This window comes from Myodes glareolus, chromosome 2 (genome assembly GCF_982192425.1).
Source record: "Myodes glareolus chromosome 2, mMyoGla1.1, whole genome shotgun sequence".
Taxonomy (NCBI): domain Eukaryota; kingdom Metazoa; phylum Chordata; class Mammalia; order Rodentia; family Cricetidae; genus Myodes; species Myodes glareolus.
This window is the reverse complement of record NC_142027.1, coordinates 42,595,221-42,615,660: the sequence shown is the minus strand read 5'-3', so window position 1 is coordinate 42,615,660 and position 20,440 is coordinate 42,595,221.

Genomic DNA, 20,440 nt, shown 5'->3' with positions numbered 1-20,440 from the left:
CTTGGTGCATTGCTTGAGAAATGCAAAGACAGTGGTAGGTCAATTAGGGAAATCAGATGAAGAATCCAGGAAAATAAGAAACAAGAAATTGATCTAAAGCAACAATTTTATCTAGCATTTGATTAGATTATTCAGTTAAAAAATATAGGACTTTGTGACTAGACAATTGATCTTTGAAAGCACAGTGTCTGAAGTCACAGGTGGTGGTAGAAATCACAAGTGTCTAATATGCAAACCACATACCCTAATAATTATTTTGTACCTTTTTTATATGAAAAAGTTTCTATTCTGGTGTGAAAATTCCTTCTGTATATGTGTTGCTTTTATTGGTTAATTAATAAAGCTGCTTTGAGCCAGTGACTCAACTGAATATAGACAGGCTGGAAGAGATTACAAATAGGGAAAATAAGCTGAGTCAGAAAGACACCATGTAAGTGCCAGAGGAGAAAGACATGAGCTGCCAGCCAGAACCTTGCTAGTAGGCCACAAGCCTTGTGGTAAAATATAAAAAAAGAGAGATGGATTAATTTAAGATGTAAGAGCTATCTAGAATGTGCTTATAGTATTGGCCAAACAGTATTGGAACTCATATAGTTTCAGTGTAATTATTTCAAGTCTGGGTAGACGAAAAATGAATGAGCAATCTCCCCCAACACTAGTCCTGCTACTTAGAAAGAGCTACCAGCTAGTAAGATAATAATGACAAAAAGCAAGGGAATTTGACATTTTGTCTTTTCCTGAATAAACAGTTTCTGAGATGTTTTAAAACATTGTCAATGACAGCCACTCATTCTTGCTGAATATTGGGAGCAAAGAAACATAGATCCTTTAAATCATTAGCAATTCCTCAGTCTAATTTTTTAGGAAATAAAATCCTTAAACCTCCTGCATCACTTTACCATAAATTAATTCTTATAGTTGTTTATTTGGGAATTTTGGCCACTCACACTCCTTAGAACAGCTTTGTTCTGGGATAAGGGTGGTACAGAACTTATGGGAATGGTCAGCCAATGATCAGTCCAGCTGGAGACCAATGCCACAAGAGGGAGCTCACTATCCTGGATGGCCAGGAACCAGAATCTGGATAGCCCAGAAACCTGGGATAGAACCAAACACAACCAGAAAAAAGAAAGTCAATGAAATGATTCCTAATGGTACTCTGCTATACTTGTGGATGGGAGCCTAATACAGTCATCTGAAGCTGATACAGAGAACCACAGCCAAACAGTACATGTAGGTCATGGAATCCTTGGAAGTCAGGGAGGAAGGACTGTGGGAGCCAGAGGGGATGAGGATACTTCAAGAAAACTCACAGAACCAACTAACCAGGGCTCAAAGGGGCTGACAAAAAGCCTGAATGAGTCTGACCTGGGCCCTCTGCATATATGTTATAGTTTGTATAGCTTGGTGTTCTTGTGGGGACTCCTAACAGTGGGAGTGGGGGCTATTTCTGAATGTTCTGCCTGCTTTGGGGACCCTTTTTCTCCTACTTGGTTGCCTCATCCAGCCTTAATATGAGGTGAAGTGCTTAGTCCAAATGTGCCTTGATAAGCCATGTTTGGTTGATAACCTCTGAGGCCGGTTCCTTTCTGAAGGGATGTTGAGGAAGAGTGGATCTGAGGGAAAGAGGAGGTGAGGGAGAGACTAGAAGGAGAGAAAGGAGGGGAAACTGTGGATGGGATGTAATATATGAGAGAAGAATTTAAAAAAAAGATTTCCCTAAGCTCATTTGATGTAGTAGAGAAAGAGATATGAGCAGAGAAATATTTTGACACAAAGGCAACAATAGTCTGAAGCTGTCATTCTCTCTTCACCATATTCAGTGAGGTACACACACAAGAGAAAGGGAAAGAAGGAAAGTGGAAACACGATGCAAATCTTTTCAAGTCTTTTCTTTAATGAACAGTAGAAAGTATTCTTAGGAAGTATACCTAACTTCCTAATCAATAATATTAGGATATGATCTCATGTAACTCAGGCTGGCCTCTAACTTATTATGTACCTTACAATGACCTTGAACTTCTAATACCCAACCTTCTACTTCCCAAGTACGGTGTGTGATTACTGTTGCCATAAATCAAACTTCCTGCATGCCAGACACACACTCTGTCAAGTGAGTTACTGATGCTTTATCGGTTTCTAATTTACAGGGTAAATAATAATAATATTTATTACTTAGTTTGCATTATATATAAAACATGATTAACCTGTAATGTCCCAGATGCCTTATTCTCACTTCAAACAATTCAATAAAAAATAATATTCGACTGGTTTCACAGCAAAGACAACTGAGGAAGGAAGAAGTTAAATTAGCATAGCTGAAATCATGCGGCTAACAGTTACCAGAACTGAGATCCACAGAAAAATCATCTGAGTCCAATTGAAATTTGGAACTTTCCCATACCCCATTTACTTTCTTTTAATATTATCAAGAAAACATCCAGAAAGGAAAAAGATTAACTAGTAATTTACACCTCAGAGTCAATAGTTGCTGATGAGAAAACAGTGCTTCAGGGCTGTAACAGGAGCTCAATTGGCTCTACTCAGAATACACGAAGCCCTGTGTTTGCTACCTGGTACCACATAAATCAGGCTCAGTGGTGCATAGCTGTAATCCCACCTTCTCTATAATATAAAAAATAAAAAGAGACTGGGACAATACTACAGAAGCAATAATATCTAAACTTCTCATGGATGGATTTGTTACCAAATATTTTCTCCTCTTTTTAAAAAATTTTTTGAGATTATACTATAGTTAGAATCCTCCCTTCCCTTTTATCCCTTCAGACACTTTCAGATATCCCAAAGAGTATGCCCAAGAGACACTGCTGAGATGGCTTAATAAATAGGGCCAAGTCTGACTTATCAGTTGGATTTCCTGAGTCTTAAGGGGGAAAAAGAGAAAATCAAATTATTTAAGTTGTCCTCTAACCTTCACATGTGTGCTGTGGCATGCATGAATACTCCCCCCCCACCCCACCTCACATGCAGACAGTTTAAGTAGAATTTTATTTAGCAAATACCAGGGAAATATTAGAGTGTTCTGACTCAAAGAAATGGGAAATCAATCCATTAAGTTCTGCATTGTAGATTTTTAACCAGCTTTGGGGCTAGGAATGTTACTCAGCTGGTAGAGTTCTTCTCTACCTGGCAAAAAGCCTCGGGTTTGATGGATCCCCAGACCAGCATAAACCAAGCGTGGTGGCACACACCTATAATCCTAGCATGCATAAGGTGGAGACAGGAAGATCAGAGGTTCACGGTCATCCTCAACTAAATAAGTAGTTCAAGGCTAATCTGAGCTAGGGGAGTAGTACTGTGAGGAAAGTGGTTCAAAGGAAAGAACAACTATCTAGAAATGAAGGTCAAAAGAGGATGACAAACAATAAATCAGAGAAGGGCCGAGGGCTCTGTGTGAGATCCAGGCACTGGCCACGGTTCTCACTGCCGAAGTTGTCCCTGGAAGCAGGAAGATAATGGAAACTAAAGGCGATACATCTTCAGTTCCTTTCAAGTTGAAAGCAAGGAACAACAAAAAGACACTTTTACTCTCAACTAATATTTTGGCTCCTAAATAAATCAACCCCTGAGCAATATTCCCAATTTGCACATAAGACTGAATCAGGAAAACGGGTACATCACTTCTGCTTCTGCTCTGTAACAAGGGTTTCTCACCCAAGGTAAATTCTTTGTTCTACAAAACAGGAAGATACATATCTGAGACAGGGCTGTGCCTGGGTAAAGAAGTAAAACCAGAAACCCTTAAGCCTGATGAGATGGGAGTCATTTAGAGCCATGTTTACCAAGCTTATATGCAATCTGTTTTGTGTTTGTTAGAGTAATGTGCAGCCAGAGGGGCCCTGGAGCGTGTCCTTTAAGACTTGATGGGGTACCCACTTCTCAGTTCTATTTTTGGTAGTGTACAGAAAATAATCTCCAAAAATGTAAAAGAAATACAGGCTTTGAAATGATTGCCACAGGACTCCTTGCTACTCACAGGTTTCATTTGAACCCTTGACATAATTCTTGAACATCTATATGGTATTAATTTCCAGTTATAAGTCAAGAATCAGTGATATAAAATATATTTGTATCGAGCTAATGTATCAAATTAGCAGAACCTACAAAATGGACTCCCAATTTCCCAGAGGACCAAAGCGAACTAACTGGCAAAAAGCGACCCTTGAAGGTGCTTGGCCATGGGAAGGCATTGAAGCTTCAGCGAGGAAGAGTTGAGGAAAGAACCCAGCCTGCCGCACTACTTTATGCAGGCAGTAGCTGTTTTGAGCGGGTGACTGACACTTTGTGTACCTCTATGTTCATCATAGCTCCAGAAAGCCCAGCCTCAGTCAGAGCTGTGTAACAACAGTTCACACTGCTTTTCATTTTCACTAGCTGCAATGAACAACAATCAGGGCCCCCTAAACCTTTTCCACTTGCGATCGCTGTCCGTCCCAGAAATTTTATGTGACCTCATGTATAAGATAAGTAGATATAAGTACGCAAATCAAACCTTTACTAGTAAAACGTAGAGAAAGGAATATATTTAAATGTATTTTAATCCAAAGATACACCAATTTGTTATTCCCACACTGAGAATGATGGCAGACAAATATGAAAAGCCTTCATTTTTTCATAACTAAACCATTGTGCTTCTTTAAGAGCACGGAGTTTGTAAATAATCTAAAAGCACTACCACTCACGGCATCCAGTCTTGAATCTGGGCTGAAGTGCTTGAATCCAGGCAGGATGTACTGACTACAGGGTGTGAGGGCAAGCACCGATCAGACTGTATCAGCCATATGTTCAGAACCAAGACTGCAGTCAAGTTGGACGATGCAGCACAGGCCATAGCTGGTAGAAACACCTTGAATCCAGTGCATTAAATAGATCGGTGGCCCTGCCTATTCAGAAACCTTTTCCTGTTGCCAAAATTTGTCTTACTTCCATACTCAGTTATTGGACCCCACCTTGTTTCAACCCACCGTGTAAGAAACTTTGCTCTGGAATACCCTGAAACCACTCTCACTTTGACCAAAGGAGGAGCGCTACCCTGGTGACCCAGTAGAAAGGGTTGTGACTGCCAATCAGTGAGGCTGCAGTTGATTGGGCCAAACAAAGCCTGCAGGGTTGTAACTGGTGATAAAGAGGTAAGGTTGTAACCAATTTAAAACAGATAGTCACGACTAGTCCAAATACTCCTTCTCAAGATATATAAACTGGCTGATCGGATTTACGTTATGAGTTAGTTGGGATATAATTTCCTTTTCTACCTTCCCTGGTGTTGCCACATAGTAGTCCCAATGGAAAAAATGATCCTGCAGAGCCTCTTCTTGACAGCCGTCAGTGGTGAGGGCTGAGCTAGAAGCACAGTCCAGAGTAAGGTGAGGCAGCAGGAGCAAAGCAGTGGTGATGGCGGCAGAGCAGTGGAACAGCAATAGCAGGAAGAGCAGATCCGGCAAGCCAAGCAAGCCAAGCAAGGCCGCTAGCTGCTTGACAGTTGAAGCAGCAGCAGCTAAACAGCTGCAGAGCAGCAAGAGACGGAAGAAGAATGCTGCAGACTGGGAGAGACAGCAAGAGAGGGCAAAGAGCCAAGGATGAAGAAATGTGAAGAAAAACAAAAAAGTGCAAGGATCCAGAGAAGACCATCTGCAAGCCCTGGTTGCCAGAAGATTTGCAGAGAGCTGTCAAGTCTTTAGGAAAAAGGGTCTCAGAGCCTACCAAGGTCCTGATGTTAGAGGCCTATGCTAGAACTGTGCCTGTAGCACCACATAGTAATGCCAGTGACTGCTCTTCCCGGCCAATGCCATTCACAACCTACAAACACCTAGTGCAGCCATGAGCCAGCACCTGAAAGGTTCTCCGCACCTGAAATGATTTCATTTGATTACAGTGAATACTGGAAACATCAGTACTGTGTAGAAGTTCAGCCTAAACAGGTAGGTGAGCAAAAGTCCGCACACAATTTTCTCTTTTTCTCAGCATCTGAAGTCTTTTGAGTGGGATTTTCTGTTTCCCTGGCTTTTCAAATCAAAGATCCCTACATCATTCTCGCTCTGGGAACTCATAGCAAGAGCTGCAACCTGATCCCGCCTGTGCTGGCCGGGACAGCTGTGCAGCTTCAAGGGATAGCCTCCCTGTGATAGAAAACCTGGAGACTCAGTGGGAGTCTAAGGTCACATCCATGTGGGACTGATGATGAGGAAACTGAGCTACAAGAGCTCTAGAGGGAAAAGGAGCGCTTTCAAACGATCACTTATTGACGCTAAGCCTCCTAAATCCAAGACCCAAAGAAGACAAGCGGCAAGTATGTGCCCATAGACTGCACATACTACATCCTTGTCACATAAGTGGGTCGTATGATCATAAAATGTCATCAAGAGAATACGGACCAACTTAACTGCACTAGAAAGCCCAGAAAGTCCGTATTCTGTCTTTCATTCTGTTGACATTTTATCATTTGTTAGGGATAATGTTCTTAATGATATTTAGGCAGTGTGAAATTTCATTTTACATAGCACTATGGCTGGATCATGGGTGCATCTGATTGAATGTTACTTCTGAGTGTGTCTATGAGAGCATCTCTGGAGGAGATAAACATTTGGATCCCTAAATAGACTATATCAGATAGTCCCACTCAGGGGAACCTTGCACTATGAACAGAACACACAAGCGGAAAAGGAGGGATTCACTGACTTTCCTCCTGACTACATGAACTAGGATATCAATCCTCTCCTGTTGTTGGTATTTATGATTCTTAAGCCTGTGGATTTATACTGCAATCTATACTGCTGGACATCTGGCTCTCAGGCCTTCCATCTGTATTTCTGTCTTTTCTAGACTCCGTGTTGAGTAAGGCTTCTCAGCCGCTCTCCTCATAGGAGCCAATAAGTGGTTCTGTCTGTCTAGAAGACTTTAACACATGCACACAGATACCATACATTGTATATGCCGGTAAAAAGTCATGAAATTGCTTTATTCTTCACGATCTCCTAGGATATGTTTGATATTAGCCAGTACTGTAACGTGAACTCTTCTGTGCTCTACCGATGTTTATAAGCAAGGCACAAGCAGAGCTTGTTCATCTTCCTGCAAACTGGTGACTGTTTGAAAAAGCCACATCTGTCCTCGTGCCAGATGGCTCAAACTGTGGCACTGCTTTACCTTTGAGAAACTTTCAATCATTTACCTGCAACATTTGAGAAACGCAGGTTTATTTCAAGAGGACCAATACTACTAACCACTTCACTTCACTACATTAGCCAATTCCTTTCACACTCTAGAAGGAAGCAATTTAAATAGGAAAAGCAAGATGTGAGCGTACAAGCCTATTCCCAAAACCACATTCCCTGGCAGCCTTTGTGGGGTTTATTTTAAATCTTACACACCAGCAATATCTATCTTGGAAAACCTGAACTGCTAATCTATCACACAGCAGGAGATGGTCTCTTTTTGCCTAGGCAAAATTATGAGAGAAAAATTTGAAGTGACTTGAAATAAAGGATCCTACCAACCCACTGTTCCTGTCTGCTTCAGGGGCCTTCCATCACTATACCCCAGATTTAGTGAGGGAAGAGATGAGGTGCCAAAAGAAGCCTTCAGGATTCAATTAAAAGCAATGAGATGTTGGAAAATACTTAGTACAAAAAAAAATCCATAGGAATGTGAAACTTATGACTACAGTGGGCACCATATTCTGCCATATACTTCTGATTATATTTGGTGTATAATTAGAACTTGCTCCCCTAAAAAGTTTGGCCTTCTTTTCAAGTAGGGAGGGATTTAAAGCTCCTAAAATTTACCCTACAGTACTCAGAAGAAAATATGAATACTGTTTCAAAAGGAAGACCTGCTAACTACAAAATGAATATCCAAAACCCATAGCTTTAATTTAAACCTTGAGATGACTTTTAAAAATTATATTAGATTTATTTTAATCGTGTGTGTGAGTGTGTGTATGCACACATACACATATGCACCCCTGTTTATGTTTGTCCAGGTGCCCACAAGGCCAGAGATGTCAAATTCCCTGGAGCTGGAGTTATAGGCCGTTGGGAGCCTTTTGATGTAGATGCTGGGAATTGAACTCTGATCCCAAGGAAGAGCAACACTTGTTCTTAACTGTTGAGTCATCTCTCCAGCTCCAGGATGATTCTTCTAACTGTTTATTGGTTTGTTTGTTTGTTTGTCTTTAAGAGGAGACTTGAATTAATTAGAATGCAAACATATGAAAAATGAACAAAGTTAGAGCATAAACCAACCTTCTATTCCTATCTTTTGTCATTGCAGCAAAGGTTGACTCCTGCAGCCATTGTGCTTGAGAATCATACAGTTGAGTTAACAAACAAACAACCTCATAATGTTTCTTGTTTATGTTTTGCTAGTATATTTTCATGATTACCTTGGACAGCATGTGACATATGTATGGTAGAGGGGATACCCTAGCCTCCAATCTCGTTGTTTTTCCAAAGACGCCTGAGATAAAGTGGAGTATAATGATACCCCAAGATGAAATCACTCTTCAGGAACAGAGCCACTCAGTCACCTACCTTTCAAATAGAATGCTTGGATAATCGAGCCTCTTTCTGTTTTGTGTCAGTCACAGAATCACTTCTTCGGTTTTCTCCCAGCTCTGAAGGCATGGTAGCAGAAATTAATCCTTGTTTTTTCTTGTATTTCTCACATTTCTTCAAAAGATAGAGTGAAAAACCTGAACAATGATTTTTCTCAATTCAGTTCTATTGTTTCTTTAATAGCATGACCGGAAAGTTTATGTTCTTATATTCTGACTCCATGAGATATGGAATGAATGGCCAGATAATTGTCAATTCTGCTGAGGTCAAAATGACTTGGGTCTAAAAGGGAAGCTCTGTGGTAGTATTCTTTTTCATATTCATTAGAAAGCAGAACAGAATTGTCCCCTCAAGATAAATTTTATACTTGGGTGCATATATCCACCTGCAGGTGAGAGGCAAAGCACAGTTCTTTCTGGACTTAGGGGTACAGGGTCAAATTATTCTTGAAGGTCTTTTTTTTTTGATTCATGGAAATTAGCATTCTTTGGTTTTAGTTCCTTCAGCTTAATAAGATGGTTTATTTTCAGCCCTTAATACTTCTCAGAAATCTTTCGATTCTAAAATTCATTAAAGTCCAAATTCACCTAAAAGTACCTAGTTTGGCCACAATATTATCTATGAAGCACAAAATTTGAATTGGGCCTAGCCAGGGCCTCTTGTTCCAGCCATGATTAATGTGACTTCCACTCCTTTCCCACTTCCTCTCCGAGGACTGATGTGGAAAGCAAGACTACCCCGAAGCCTAAGAAAACAGAAACTTTCTTCCTTCATTCCACTTTTAAACATTGTAGTTTTTATAATGTATTGATTAAAAGCATATTTTAATCATACTTAAAGTGATGTCTTTAACTTTTTCCCAAATAAAACAATAACATTCTCCAATTCTTGGTTAAGCTCTGTTCTTCCAAAACCTACTAACCAAACAGCCAGCCTGGAGTGAACAGCTCTCTGTTTTACAGAGAAGGTAGAATTAGAATGTACATGGAGTCAGACTTGAAAAAATCAGGAGGATTAAATGGAATTGGGTTCAGATGTGTGATTACAAACAGCCTGTTCATTGGCCCTGGTGTGCTGTGGCCTGTCTCCTTCATCTTCCTGAATTTGAGAGGTTTTGCTGGTATCACTCACTGTTAAATTATGTCAGCTATAGCATTCAATTCTTACGCCTCCGTACTTGTCCCTGTTGGCCTGTGTTTTTTCAATATGTCATAAGAGATAATAATAAATGGTTTATGGGATGAAGGGCACTAGACTCCTCACATTCAAACCCGACCACTTTTCATGAAAAGCCTCATTTGATTTTACTAGATAATAAATAACTTGAGAATTTTATCCTTTAAAAAAAGTGAAATGGGCATTTATCACTGTTCTAAGTTGCAATATCTGGGCTTCTAAGGACTAGATAAGTCTATACTGGATACCATTAATCCATAGAAACCACCAACATCCGTCTACTGCCTCTCAAATTCATTACTCGATCAAACCATAGTACACAGAGGTGATTTATTGGGGAAGTCATCTTTGAAAGTGCATTAACTGCTTCTTCATTTACTCTTCCAACTAAATGTGACCAAGGAATTTTGGAGCATAAAGAAAACTGTCTTTTCTACATGCAGACATATTAGCATTCCCTGTATTTAACTTCTTGACTCCTCTTTTTACAGTCTATGATGCTATTTACATGTTTTCAAAGTAGACAAAGAAAAAATGGAGCCAGGGTACAACAAACCTGAGGTCTGCAAGCCTTGTGTACCTTTTTTATTTCTGCATACCTAGCCCACTGTACTCCATTGCCATAAGCAACGTTCAGAAGTCTATACTGGTCAGCAACAAACCTTGTTGCCTGAAGCTGAAAATGCTTATAATTACAAAATCTAATATTAGATGAAAAATAATAAACAGAGATAATTGAATATCCTGTCACATCTACGGGAATTGGAGATATTTCCCATTCAAAATCTAATATTAAAGAAAAACTAATGAATATTTAAAACTTTCTATATATGAAACTTGGATATTGCAAAGATCATAAAAAGGATAAATTCAAACTGTTGTCAACTTCACCCAGAGAAGACATCACTGTATCTTCTGAAATGCCGTCTAACCTTTCCTTAAGTAGAGATTTAAAGGTAATTGAAATATTTGACTTTTACAGATCTAGTTATGAGAATTCTATTCACAACACACAGAAAATGCATCCAAAAAAGTCTTTGTTCTTCTCCTAATGGTCAACACTAAACAAATTCAGCACCAGAAATTTCCACTCTTCCTTCTGCAAAGCACAATCACCTGTGCTTTCTTTTGATGCCCTTTACAAATATACCGCACACATTAACGGAATAGAGCCCACGGTGCAGAAGAACCTGCTTTAGCTAAACTTTAAAGAGTTCAGGATGCAATGTGTACATCTTTCAAGCCTCTGTGAAGATGACAGTTGTGCCTAAGACAAACTCTACCTCAACCTCGCTTTTGGGAACACACAATCCTACGGAAAATCAAAGCCAGCATTTTCAACTCTCTACTGGCGCTGATTTTATAAAGCTTGGATTTCGGGGTTTCAAAACAAGACTTTTGTGCCAGCTTGTTCCATGGCAGGAAGAAAAGCAAATGAAACCACAACGACGTGCCAGTTTTAATTTGATTTCCGGCTCAGCAACTCAACCCTGGTATGAAAATAAACCCTTAAGCTCAATCCCTCCTGTAGTAACCACCAAAAACTGCCCCCCCACAAAAAAATTCATCAAAATACTTCCAATGCAACCAGTGAATACAATAATCTTCTCAAAAGGAAGGTTAGAGTGCTGTGTCCTTAGGGGAGAGACAGCGAAGTACTGTGTCCTTAGGGGACAAACAACATGGTGGAGACACGCAGCCTCAGTGGCAGGGTGTATGTGTGAGTATAACAAAAGAACAAAGGAAACTGAGCTTGGACTTGGAACCTAACCCTCTAGTCGTGAAGAAAAAAATGGTATTTTAGCGAATGTAAAAGTTTTAGTGGAGTCTTTGGTAGAAATGCTTTTATTTCTACCCCGTGTGGACTATGGAATTAAACTGGTTCTATAAGTGATTTAACATGCATTGAGATTAATGCTCAAAGTTCTGACTCCTATGCATAGTCTGTTTAACCAAAACAGAGACACCAACGCAGGATACATGAAATACTGTCAGGTCCAAAGCATACAGGGTAAAGGAAAAATTGAGGAAACACAATAAAGGGTTTATTTTGCCTTTGAGGCAGCATAAAAGATGTGTGCTAATTTCTAAATAACAGGGTCTTTCATTTTATGTGCAAATATTTTCTTAACAAAAGCTCCAAGAACTAAATTAGCAACATATTATGGTGATTTCTACGTGATGACTGTTTAAAAGAGGAAATAGCACATAAAGGAAAAAGAATGGATATTTAGGTGAACTCTGATGAATATATTTGAACGACCTGCTAATCACAGACCTTGATGTGATAAATGGTTCCTAGTCCCACAACTCCTGTGATTTCAAATGTGCTTTTCAGAATCTCATTTAATCCCCATTACTGTCATTTTCAGTTTTATCCTTATAAAGCAGCTTTAAGGTGATCCTCACAGTCAAAGACAAGGTTGATGGGTGATAAGCAATTGTCTAGGATTACACAGTAAATCAATGGGGATTATACAAAGAGCTGGATTTTGTAAGAGTCTCCCATTTTGCTGTTTTCATTATACGCTCTTCAAAATGGATTTTTATTGTTTTGTTTTCTTTTTCTTCTTAGATGCCTGTTTTTTTCCTAATGAGAGACAACAAAAAAGGTGTAGACTTGCATGGGTGAAGAAGTGGGAAGGATCTGGAAATAGTTGGGGGAGGAGAAAACATAGACAGGAAATAGTCCATGAAAAAATATCCATTTTCAATAAAAAGAAAAAGAAAAACGAAATGGACTGTTGGGAACTGATTGCTGCCGGCAGAGGGAGAGTCCACTTTTATTAAGAGTGTGGCCTCTGGTAGGTCAACCATGCTCCAGTAGGTGACCACATACACAAGAGCGTATGGGCAGCACAAGTTGGACTCCATTGATTAGAAGAAAATGAAGATACAAAAATAGGTGTGCAGAGAGTGGAAATGGGATAGATTTGGAAGAGACAAATATGATCAGTATATATTATATGAATTTCTCAAATAATTTTTTTCAAAAAGGAAAGTAAAAATAGAAAAAATGGACCAATGAAACTTTTGATATAACCAAGACAAATTACAATTCTTAGAAACACAAAGGAGTGTGAAAGAGCTAGTGTATTGATTAATCTCCTAATCAATCTACCCTTAATCTCTCTTTGCTTTCACCTAAGAATCTGTCCCAACAGCTTTAAGATGATGGTTTCTCTCTGATTCAAAAATATTTACATGTTAGCTGACTTCTGAGAGTAGACATAATTCACAAGGCTGGGTGGTAAAAACTTAAACTGAAGACTCGCTTAGGATGATACAGCAAAGGTGAGTGAACCACCATAACTGCTAAACAGTTTCCACCTTCTCTCTAGTTACTGTAGGATGTCCACAAGCAGTAACATGTCAAAGATCTGAAGCTTTGAAGTTGCTGCAGAAGAATAATAAGAGGAAAGCATTTCAGTATACAAATACGGGTAAGTACTTTCTGAAAAGGACTTATCCACAAAAAAATTAACATGAGTTTACATGAGATTTGAAAAGATTTGTACAGCTAAGAAATCAAAATGGAGGGATAGCCTATTGAACAAGGGAAAATGTTTGCAGAAAATTAACTGTTATAATCTGCACAAAATCGTTTTATTTCTTATTAATGCTAAAGCACTTTAAAGAATGCCCAGATATGCAATTTCTTTCATCATATTTTGGTATGCATCTCTTAAAGTGAAATGAAAAGATAGTGGCCACAGTCTCATCACCCTTAAAGTATTTAATAACAAAATATTTGAACAAAAGTAAACTTTGCTACTTGCTTCACCAACACATATGCTGAAACAGTAAAACCTAGAGTGTCTAGACTTAACATTTATATTTTATCAGTGCATCTAACAGATGCAAGATGACACCAAAACCTGATGAATTTGCATGACACATAGAGAGTATCTTATGGCCCACTTGAAAATAAGAATGAGATAAAATTTTAGTATTATCATTATTATTATTATTATTATTATTATTATTATCATTATTTACTGCATATAGCCCTGCAGGTATTTTGAATCCATGAGATCACTTTTAATACTTAAGAAGTAATGGCAGGGCTGATAAGAGGACAGTGAGAGAACCTGAGAGGCAAAGTACCTAGAAATTTGAGTGTTTCAGCACTAATATCTATTTTCTTCTGCAAGTATGTCAAGATATTTATATCATTTCTCTCCATGTTGGGTACAATGCAATGAAGTGTTGATCAACAGTTTCTGAAAAGTTAAACAGGATGGTCAATGAAAAAGAAAAATCTAGTGAGAACAGATCACAATGATATTACAAAATAATAGATGATTCAGGGACAAATTCTCATTTGTTTGCTGTTTTCTTTTCACTGTGTTGGTGTTCCGTTGGTCCGTCTTAACACTTTAATGATAACTCTGAGTTAAAGGACAAGATCGGTTTATTTGAATCAAAATTTACGGAAAGCACCGTATCGGCAAGTGCCAACCAGAATTAACTCGGAAGAATAATTATAAAGATGTGTTGCTCTGAGCATTTCAGCCAAGGTTTCCATCAGTGGGGTAAATGAGTGTATTTAGAGAGTGAGGACAAGCTACAAATCATGGGGTTTTTAAGCTAGTTTTCTCGAGAATAAGACTGGCATCGCCTCCAAGACTTTATAAGCACTCTTTATGCCCACCACCCCTACTTCATTTGCTTCTATATTTAACTAACAGCTAATTAATTACTCCTGTCTAGCTTCAGTCATCAGGAGAGAGAAGCCAAAGACTACTGGAGTCCTCAGAGAGAAGATGGTCTTTTCCGACTGCTCCAGCCTCGCCCTGCCTGCTCACCCCTCTTGTGCTGCAGACAGACAGAAGATATGCATCTGAGCCCACTCAGTGCTCTCTTCTCAAAACTCCAGGAATTGCGATGACATCACAACATGCTGTCCCAAAGCACCCAAGTGCTTCCATGTGTGGTGTTTCCTCCAAAACAACTAGCTAGCTTATTTTCTGTCTCCACCCAGTAGCAATGAAGCAAGAGTGCAGGACAACCATATCTCACTAGGTTTGTACCTGGCTTACAGTCGTGTTCAATTTTAGAATGTCAAACTTGCCCAATAAAAAATTAACAAATATCTCATAATTTTATTCTATACCTCACAATATTTTATCAGGTGGAAATCACCAAAAGTAAACCAATAATAATACTGATTATTCCACTAGCTAGGCTTCTTTTCTCAGTTCTTTCTTTAAATTTAAAAAAAAAATTGAACCACATGCTCTGTTATTTGTATTACTGTTTGACATGCAACAAACATGTATTTTTATAAAATTTCCATGTCTCTTTTCAGATGTATAATGTAGTTTTCAAAAGTTTACTAGTTTATATTTCTTGTACAAAATGGTGGATTTTATAATCACATTTTTTTGCTTGTCTACAATTCACTTTGGCCAAATTAAATCCCCATTCCTCTTTCCTACCATCTCTCCTGCCTCTTGACCTTTCTCTTGCCCTTCCCAAATAAATAGTTCCTCTCTCTCTCTCTCTCTCTCTCTCTCTCTCTCTCTCTCTCTCCTTGTCTCTCTCTCTTTCTCTCTCTCTCTCTCTCTCTCTCTCTCTCTCTGTGTGTGTGTGTGTGTGTGTGTGCATGAGTGTAAAATGTGTATATGTGTGTATATAATATTTGTTATACATAAGAGACAAAATCTGTATTTGTCTTTCTGAGTGTAAGTTATTTTGCTCAAAGATTTCCAATTCCACCATTTTTCTGCGAGTGCCATCATCTTCTATAGGTCCAAGTAAAGCTATATTGTAGGGGCTTGGTAGGTAGCACACTCAGTAAACTGCTTAGTATGGATCTCCAGCAACCAGGTACAAATTACACAGCTGTAAACTCAGTTCTTGAAAAACAGGGACAAGAAGGGCCCTAGGGTTCATTGACCAGCCAGTGCAGTCAAACTACTGAGCCTGGCCAGTTTATTCAAAAACCATGTCTCAGAAGAAATCAAAAGAAATAAAGAAAAAATGACTGAGCCTGCAGGATGACTTGGATGTGTCCATATGAAAGTGTAAAAAAAGTTTTTAATATGGGCCCCTGCTCTGGACATAATCAAAAATATAGTAATCCATATCTTTGGGGGAATTCTATATATAACACAAATTATAATAAAAAGAGCCATTTTTTGGTACTTCCATAACTTCAAAGTAGTTAAATAAGCACAGCCCAGAGGGCACAAGACTTTAGCAATAGAAACTATTAGACAATGAAGAAAATAATTGAAACAAGTTAGAGTATGGAAAGACATGTTATGTTCCTGGATTGTAAGAATCAGTACTTTGAAAATGACTACACTGCTGAAAGTGACCTAAAAATTCAATGCAATCTCCATCAATATTTCTCACAGAAATTGGAAAAAATTATGAGTATAATATTAAAGTATCAAAGACTCCTAAGTGTTAAGGACACCCTGAGCAAAAAAATGATACTAGAGATGCCTCAGTGTCTGATTTCATGTTATACCATGGAGCCATTGTAAAGGAACTGTGGTCATAGCATGGAAATGGGAAATAGAAGAATACAAGAGAAGCCTCAGCAATGAGCTGTGCCAAAAACATGCACTGGAGAAAAATAGTCTCTTCAACTAATGGTACTGGCCACGCTGGATATCCACATTTAAAAGAATGAAACCAGATCTCAGCCTGTACAAAAGTCGATTGCAAATGGGACCAAAGATCCTAATTTAACTCAGAAACTGAAGAAAATAAGGATAAAACCCTTCAGGCTATAGGCATAAGGACTGTTCAGGAAATAGCTCCAGGAACTGACAAATCAGATTGCATGGCATGCAAAAGATTCTGCAGGGTCATGGAAACAACAGAAAGAAGAGACAGTCTATAGTATAAGAGAAAACTTTGCCAGTTCAACATCTTCTGGGGGATTTAATACCCAGAGTAGAAAAAGAGTTGAAAAATTAAGCTCTCTAAACTCTAAACACAAAAATTCTAGTCAATAATTGGACAGTTGGATCGAATAGTTAAAAAAAACAGAAGTCTCCTTTTTGTTGTTTTGTTTTGTTTTTTTGTACAGAAGTTTGGTGCAGATGAAGCACAGAAAGCTAAGAGCTGTGTGGTGGTTACTCAAATATTAATACAACTTCTATATGATCTAGCTATGTCACTCCTGGTAATAGACCCAAGACAACCAAAGTGACCTTGAGGAGTTGGTACTTTTCTATTATTAAATTTTAGATTATTCATATAACCAAAAATGTTTTGATTGCTGTTACTATTATTATTGTCATTGTTCTAATAAAGGTGATAGTAGTTTGTGGCAGACATTGCTATTTTTCACTGATAATCAGTTCCTCTCTCAAAGTACTCACAAGAATTCGCTAGGACATAAATGTGAATGGAAGTGTCACGTGGCATTTTCCAACAGAAACGTTCAATTGGCAGGGTTCAGCTTTCAACTTAGCCTTCCTTGCACCCACAGTTATGACTAGAAAAGCTCAAAAACGTCCTCTTCATAGAGAAGGGCCTTACATGTTTGTCTCTTACACTTCTTCAGAAGCTCTGCAGAGGGACATCTAAAAGGAAGAAAAACCTATTTGGCAAGACATGACTCAATTAACAATTCCAGTCTTTTCCTTGTCTAATACTTTTTACTCCTACCCTTTTTGGCAAACATTGCCAATGCCTTAGATAATGCCAATTAGCTAATTAGCTTAGATAATGAAGATCAGTTAGCAGATGAATGGGAAAAACTAGGTGATTGGAGAAAAGACAAAATTTTTGAGCTTCAGCCATTTGATGTTTCCAGGGAAACAGCATGAATTAGGTCTGGCCATGCTCAACTTCAACGGAATGCCTCCAGGTACCCTGATGTGGAGAAAAATAGATATCAAGGTCTGCCAAAAGCTTTGCCAACATTTATTTTTAAAAGAGGAAGATTTTTAAATACTAATTGCTTAAATTATGTTATTTTAAAATGGAAAAGTTACTGAAATTGAAGTTAAATGTCAACATTAGTCAGAAGATGGAAACTTCACCAGAAATGTGAGTAGAGAAAACTTAATGTGATGAATTAATGAATAAAAGGTGATTAATGGCTAAAGGGGGGGCTGTAAGGAATGTGGGAAGAAGAGACACACATCTACTGCGACTTCTGAGAGACAGCATCTAAGCAACAAACAATAACCCAGAAGAAGACCCACCCAACAGGTTGCAACAGGTTTGTTGAACATGCTATATGATGTGGCCTGCACATGTCCTCTTGGGTCCTGGCAGGCTACAGCTATTCTTCATCAGGATATAATGGAGGATATAAAATTCCCTGCAGAAAAAAATGACACTGGACCTCTGGAACACAGTCAGTCACATCATGGGAGGAAATATTCACCACATCGTAAGCAAAACTAGAAATTCCTTCCCTGTTACATCTTGAAGAACCCCTCCAACTACCTACTTTAGCGCCTCTTCCAGCTGCCCCCTCCATCTCCCTCCTCAAGCATCCCCCCCAGCTCCACCTCCTTCATCCCCCTCAAGCTCTTCCTCCAGCTCCCCCTCCAGTTCCTCCATCTCCCTCTAGCTCCCCCTCCAGTTCCCCCTCCAGTTACCCCTCCAGTTACCCCTCCAGCTCTCCCTCCAGCTCCCCATTCAGTTCCCCCTCCTGTTCCTCCCCAGCTCCCCCTCCAACTCCTTCTCCAAATATCCCTCCAGTTCCCCCCTCTAGTTCCCCTCCAGCTCCCCCAGCAGTAAATCTTAATATAGTACAAGCCTGAGAAGAAAATTGTGTGAAGCATAGGTATCAAAGAAGAAAAAGAGAAAAAAGAAATAAATTTTTAACTAAGCTCTCAACATACATTAGGAAGGACAAGAAAGCTGAAAGAGAGACCAAACCTTGTCCATTCTGCGCTCCAGGAAAAAAGAAAAGTCATCAACATCTTTCAGATAGCCTACATTTATAATTTTTTATAGTCCTGGAGTGATAGATCATAGCTTTCCTCATATTTTCAGGGAAATCTAAAGCTTCAAAAGATTAAGAAAAGCATGGGTAGAGAATTGAAAATATATCTAGATAAATGGGTAAAAACACTTTTTTTCTGTATCAATTGCTCCAGATTCTCTAGAACAGACCTACAAAAACAATCCTGAACAACAACAAAAAAAATTTAAATGAATCTTTCCAAGGAGAGAGGTTCGCAAAAACAGGGATGTCTCTAGCAAAAGGAATAAAATGAAAGCAATTCAGATTCTTCAGACAAACATCCAGGCCCAGGGCCACCCCCACTCTTCTTAACTTGCAGCTGCTTTTGGAAACCTGTCTCTAGGTTTTGCATAATTTTTCCAGTGGCATGATTCCACAAGAACAAAATTAGATATACATTTATTATTTTCCTTGGAAGATTTTTTTTATGTATAATAAAACTGAGCCACTTTTAAGACCAGTATGTACCTCAGGCAAAAACTCAGACACCGAGATTTAGGAAGTGCTCTTTTTTTTTTTTAATGAAATTGAAATTCCTCTCACATAGGGAGATTACCTTCCTGTTGTGTGACAGACTGTTATTTCAGACAAATCCCTGGAGAGGTCTGGGAAGTACAGACATCCTCTGTCCTGAAGCTGAACACACTTCACTGTGGTTTATCTGGGCAAGTGTAGATTTTGCACTGTAGAGGCCATGTCACATGAGAGTCCATGGGACAATCAGCAAAATTTTAGGAAACAACCCACTCTAGTTCATTATATCACCTTTTACTTTTCATAGAAAGTACAAAGACATTTTTAGGAATTGGTTATTAGTTAGGTATATTCATATACAGGATGCTACTTAATAAAGAGATTTTTTTTAAAATTGTGTTCTCCTAAACAAAGCATTTCATTCACTCGTGTGAAACTGGCAGCTTCTATTTTAACTTTTCTTTAGAGGAAGACCCCAATTTCCCAAATAACTCATTCCTGAAAAGAATTTGAAAGAGAACCACCTAAAATATTGCCAATCTACATATGTAAAATAGTATTAGTGGTCTTAGTGGTGGCAGTAGCTACTGGCCGCCCACCATAGCCTGCTATGACGAGTTGGTGTATGTAGCTATGCTGTTTATTGAGGCTATGAGCGAGGATGGGGGTGAGATGACAGTGGCCTAGGGATTCTCCGTGATCCTAGAATTTTCAGATTTTGAAAGGTGAGAGCAGATAAAAATCAGGGTGACTGAGATTGTTGCATTAGTAAAGTGAGAGATTGTGAAAAGCTGAATAGTAGTGAAAAGAGCACAGAGTGTTTAGTTGTGAAAGTCAGGCAAAGAAATGGAAGTGTCTTCATAGGTCTCATATAAAAAACACTGTCCTTACTTAACAGTCACATTTTCCTGACCACATGATAAACATATGAACCAGTTCCAAGGTAGCTGTCTTTTATCTTGCACTATTGCACAACAGACCTATCTTCTGGATAAGAATTAAAAGCATTCCTTATAACTTTTAACTTGGGGAAAACTTAATGTATTTTTACATAAATGCTTTTGGATGACAATTAAATGCACTTATTGCCGGGCAGTGCTGGCGCATGTCCTTAATCCCAGCACTCAGGAGGCAGAGGAAGGCAGATCTCTGTGAGGTCATGGACAGCCTGGTCTACAAGAGCTAGTTCCAGGACAGGCACCAAAACTACATATAGATACCCTGTCTTGAAAAAGAAAAAGAAAAAGAAAAAATGAGCTTATCAACCGAG